We start from the raw sequence: 6000 nt of genomic DNA on the forward strand, positions 1-6000 counted from the left end.
GCCTTGATGGCAGAAATGAGTCAAGATGCAGCGTGCTAAGAGTGGGCATCTGGGAGCTAGCAAGGGCGGTGCTGTGCAAGCATGCCTCTTTCTTGACTTCCCATACCCCTGGCTGTCAACCTTGGCAGTGGCTGCTCTCATTTCAAACTGAGAGACTGAGGAGACCCTAAAGGCCCTAGTATCAGGCAGGGTCCAACTGCCGGAATGAGAAGCAAGTCACTAAATTCAAAATGAGAATAAGATATGGTAAGTGTTTTACCTGAATTATTTCATGTACATAATGCTTTAAAATTCACCACATATGAATGTTTTATCAACCTGTGATATTCCAAATGTAATTATCTTAACTGATGAACTTGAATTTTGAATATAAAACCTCATTAGAAAAGGCCATTATGTGGTAATCGTTATGATCTGATAGATTTGACAGATACTCACATGTCCTATTTCCAAATATAGGTTACTGCAAATATCCATAAGGAACTCTGCTTTGAAAATATTGCTAGGTATTTGTTTTCCACAAACAGTTAATACTTGGAGTGAACATTCTCATGCAATAAATTGAAGCAAATTAAATAATCTCAGAGCCTGCTTGTCTATTGTTACTGGTTAGGAATATCTTGGTTGTAAAAGCAGAGAAAAAAGAACTCAAATGAAATTAAGCAGAAAATGGGAATGGGGAGGGTAGTTCTTGGCTCACAGGTTCAGAAATATTTCTGGGATCAGGCATTGCTTGATCTGGGAACACCTATGTTATAACCAGATCCTGATTTTTCTGTTTCACTCTGACCCGTAGTGTTGGCTTCATCTTCAGACTCCACATATTGCACCTGTCCTCATTCTGAGCATTTTTTTCTTTTTCACAAATGAATGCTGCTAACTGTGACCTCATGGATGTCCTTGAATGACCTTGCCTAAGGGAAGAAGAGGGATCCACTCTGTTCTTTTCTTTTAATTTATTTATTTGACAGAGAGAGAGAGAGAGAGATTGTACACATGCAAGTGCAAGAGTGGGGGAAGGGGCAGAGAGAGAGGGAGAAGCAGGCTCCCCACTGAGCAGGAAGCCCGATGCAGGGCTCCATCCCAGGACCCTGGGATCATGACCTGAACTGAAGGCAGCCGATTAACCAACTGAACCACCCAGGCGCCCTACCCTCTGGTTGGTTTTGCACCAATCCTTAGATACCCCTTCTCTTAATGGCTCAGATTTGTTCTTGTATCCATTTTGAATCAATCATGGTGCAAAGAAGAAACCATGCCTGGCTTAAAGCAATCAAGACCTGGCCATGGAACATAGGGTGGGTCAACCCTGCATGAACCACATAGTGTCAGAAGGAGCAGGGGAGGGATGGCTCCCCACCATGGTCTGGGGATACTGGTCTGCCACTGTGTTAGCATCTTGCTAATGGTGTGTGGGGGTGGTGACCTAAGGAGCTTAAAATCATATTCAATCCTTCCCTTGTTTTCTGAACCCCAGGCTTTGGAATTTTTGTTATTACATAACTATTGCTTCCATTCAGGACATACGTAGGCTCATTTCACCCTTAACAGGGCTCTCTCCTTCTTTTAAGGGCCAGTTTACCTTCAGGCTATTAAAGTACCACTAATTCAAAGGCCTCTAGGAACAAAATTAAATACTGTATGTTTCATTTCAAAACATACACTTAGCTCTTTTATTCCTGGGTACTCCAACAATGGAGTGTGTATCTACACTGAAGAATTGCTTGAATTACATCCTCATCATCCTCATCCTCATCATGTTCTTTGCAGACACTGTACTAGGCACATTGCATCCTGCTCTCTTCCACTACTGGAAATCATTCCTTTTTAAAGCCACACATGTTTCAAGGCCTGGCTTTAGGTCTTCTTCATCCAGGGGGCTTTCTATAATCACTCTCAGGAGTATCTGCCTGGGATATTTTTGTTTGAGTATTTTCTCCTGCTCTACTTTGATCTGTCTTCCCAACTGGGTTGCTTTCTGCTCAAGGGCAGGGGCCTCAGCTTCTACTTTCTGTATCCCTGGAATCTACCATAGTGGTTTGGAACATCAGGGGTTCAGTAATTATTGATTATAACTCTAGTCTTCAGAATACTCATTCCTTAGAGAAAATTGGGAAACCTTTGTGCCACATGGGAAAGCTGTTTATTTAGGCCACATCTCAGGACAGTCTCCTTTGTCTGCGTGCTTGCAAGTTTATTCTGCAAAATTACATTGCTCTGAACGTGTCTTACACTAAGGAGACTAAAGAGCGAGGATCAGAAATGGTTTCTGTTAGCAGTTCTGTTTTCAGCAGCATCGCTGATAATGGCCTTCAGGTAAGCATTTGTTGTATCTGACCTTTGTGAGTGTTGAAGCAGTTTGTCATGAAGCAGAAAGATCACAGACCTTGGGTCACATAGATCTGGGTTTAAATTCTAGGCCTACCACTTACTACCCGTATTAGCTGCTGTTTCTCCCATAAAAGTAGAAATCTAATTCTTATCTCAGAAAGTTGGGAAGTATTCTTGCCTCCATCCCAGCTGAACACACTGCGCCACTCTTGAATTCTGCTGTTAACCAGCTGGAGTTAGCACCAGACTCCACAGGTTTAAGAACTAGGTCTATAACAAGTCTGCCCTTGACACTAACCATTGTGTGTCCCCGGGCCACCAGCACTTCAGGCTACCAACTCATGAGGTTCCTAGAGTGCCCCTCAGGTTTGATAATTGGCTAGAGCTATTCAAATAACTCAGGAAAACAATGCATATCACAATTTTATTATTAAGGATACCCATAGGACAAGGTCTGGGAGGCAGCACAGAGCTTCTCTGCCCTTTCCCCATAGAGCCAGGGTTCATTACCCTCCCAGCATATCAGTGTATTTATCAACAACCTAACTCCACTGAGCTTTGGTGTCCAGAGATTTTATTGGCAATCAGTTATGTAGGTATGATTCATGAGATCAATGGCCATGTGCTGGAACTCACTCTCCACCTTCTTCCTCTCCCAGAGGTTGGGCTGGTGATGACCAGCCCAGCTAGCACAATGGAAGCCATCTAGGGTCTCCACCATGAATCCCTTTAATAGCATAAGAGACACCCCATCACTCAAGGAATTTCAGTGGTTTTAGAAGCTCTGTATCAGGAACAAGGGACAAAGACCAGACAAATTCTTTATTATGCTAAAGGAAGTTTATGAGATAATGAATGATAATGCACCTTTATTGTAAAAAAGAGTCTACATCAAACTAATTAAAGCATTGAGTTGAAAAGCTAAGTTTTATGATTATACTATTAGCACTGTTGTACCTCCTTCCTTTTTTCTCTGCTCTCCAGAACTCTACCAAGATTACAGCCATTTAAAGGATCTGGCACATATACTGAGTGGTATAGTTGTGGCATAACTCAACATGAAAAAGGATCTTCCATAACCTATGTTCAAATGTAATTAATGAAGTATAGGACAACTTCTGAACAAAGAAACTACTTTAGACATTCTTCATAAATGTTTCTGTAACAAGAACAACAGAGAGAAGGCTAGATGACCTCCCTAGGATAATTAAGAAGGAGGAGTGACAGTGGAAGCATGCTCAGTTCTTGCCAAGTTATAGATATGAGGAACACACTCCCTGAAGACTTAGTGGGCCAGAGTAAAGAGCTGTGGTCTTTACATTTTACCATACTATTTTGGATCTGCATCCCTAGATGAACTCTGTTTGACCTTCTACCAGGTTTTCATGTCACCAGTGGCCTTGCAAGCAGGCAAAAAACTGCTTTGAGAAAGCATTTGAGTGGGATCACTACAGTGAAACTGCCATCAGCCACACATCACTTCCCAGCCATAGCATGTTATACCAGGTCAGAATAAATTATGTAGAGTAGTGTTCATGTGATTATGCTCAGTGCAAAAAAAAAATAGGTTACAAAATTAAGCATGAATATGATTCTAATTCCTGTCCTTATGCACACATGCAGGTGGGCATAAAAAATACTAGGGAAACATATAAAAATATCAATACTTTAAAATTGTGATTCGTGGCATTATCATTTATTTTTCATTCTCTTCAAAACATTTACATTGCTTATGCATTGTTTCATTGTAATAAAAATAGTTTAAGACAGCACTGCATGACTGTGTATACCCTGCCCTGTGATTGTTTTCACTTTATTCCCTGTGTGCCTGAATGATAATCTTCTCTCATCAGGTGGAATTAAGCTTGGGGCGTACAGGCATGAAGCCTCTTATTTTATGTGCATGGTTGCTTTTATGTTAGGTTCTCACTGTTCATCAGTTTCTGGGTGGACACGTTTGCTGCCAAGGCTTGCTTGCTTTGCTAGAGGCCAAAATTTGGTATGAATGTGTAAAGTTTGTCAAAATATTGACAGCCTAAATTCATCTTAAAACTCTATACAGTTTTATCTAGCCCCCCTTTCCAGTGAAGCCCATGCAGGATTTTAGAAGGCCGGGATGCCTGGGTGGCTCAGTCAGTTAAGCGTCTGCCTTCAGCTCAGTTCATGGGTCCTGGATCGAGCCCTGCATTGAGCTCCTTGCTCAGTGGGGAATCTGCTTCTCCCTCTTCCTCTCCCTCTCCCTGCCACTTGTGTTCAATCTTTCTCTCTCTCAAATAAATAAATAAAATCTTAAATAAAAAAGATTTTAGAAGGCCATCCTTCCCTAAGAGCCTGCTGCTCGTGCTGGACATGGCATACATATCGCTTCCTTCAAAGTAAGGCCGACAATTCAAACAAGAGGCCTGAAAGTAGATTGCCTTCAGAATGAGTGTCAGTTCATTTTCAGAAGTACAGGATTGGTAGGAAATATTGAAGAATGAGTAATATTTTATCATAGAATCTGACAAAGAAAAACCATTAATTGATTTAAAAATATCATGTAACAGCTTGTAGAATACTATGGTGAGCAAAACAAATAACTTGCATGGAACTGGCCCCCGTAATGTAGCTGAAAATCCCCTCAGCGAATAGATAACATACACGTTTTTCCCAGTCCCATGATGCCTCATTATCAGCAGGTGTTGGCTATAGAAATAGCCAACCTTTAGCTTGAAGGCACCTCCCTTTCTATCTTGCTGCCTCATTTATTCATTCCTCCCCTCTCTCACGCACTTACTTACTCATATGAGCAAAATTAAAAAACATATGTGATCACTTTCGATATAACTAGGCATTGTGGGAGTATAGGGGGTACCATACTTGTTTAAACTTTCTAATGAAAATCAGCACCCAATAGACCTTATGCTTCTGATCAGTGATGTGTGTATTACCTGGATTTCAGAGCTTTCCTACCCTTCAGAGCCCTCAACTTAAAATGGCTGAATTGCTTCCCCCTCCCACCCTTTTTGTGATCTGTTAAATATAAACTTGGAAATAACTTAGAACACATGCATTTTGAATATACCAAATTTTACAAGGTAGAACTTTTTCTGCTCTCCAGATAACTGAGGAATAAGGAAACAAGATTCCTCTCTGGGTGTTAAACTTCAAATCAAAGTAACAAGACCAGGGATCCCTGGGTGGCTCAGCGGTTTGGCGCCTGCCTTTGGCCCAGGGTGTGATCCTGGTAGACCCAGGATCAAGTCCTGTGTTGGGCTCCCGGCATGGAGCCTGCTTCTCCCTCTGCCTGTGTCTCTGCTTCTCTCTTTCTATGTCTATAATAAGTAAATAAATAATCTTTAAAAAACAAAACAAAGTAACAAAGAACCCATTTTCTGTCCTATAGGGACTGGCCATGGTGGCCCTTGCTGGCTTTCTTCATATAATGCCCCTGCCATCACCATGAATTAAGTCTTGACAATAGAAATTTCACCAGACAGAATTAAAGAATTCAGAAAAGTTAAGAGACTTTAAGAGGGTCAAAGGGGAAATGTGTACATTAATAGGTGAAGAAACAAATTTCCTAGAAATGTGGTTTAGAAATATGCTTTTGGGGGATCTCTAGAAGCTTCCTCTCCCTCTGTGATACTAAGAAAGGGATGGGATTCTGGCAGAAGGTCTTACTTCATT

This window comes from Canis lupus, chromosome 11 (assembly GCF_003254725.2).
Source record: "Canis lupus dingo isolate Sandy chromosome 11, ASM325472v2, whole genome shotgun sequence".
NCBI classification, from domain to species: Eukaryota; Metazoa; Chordata; class Mammalia; order Carnivora; family Canidae; genus Canis; species Canis lupus.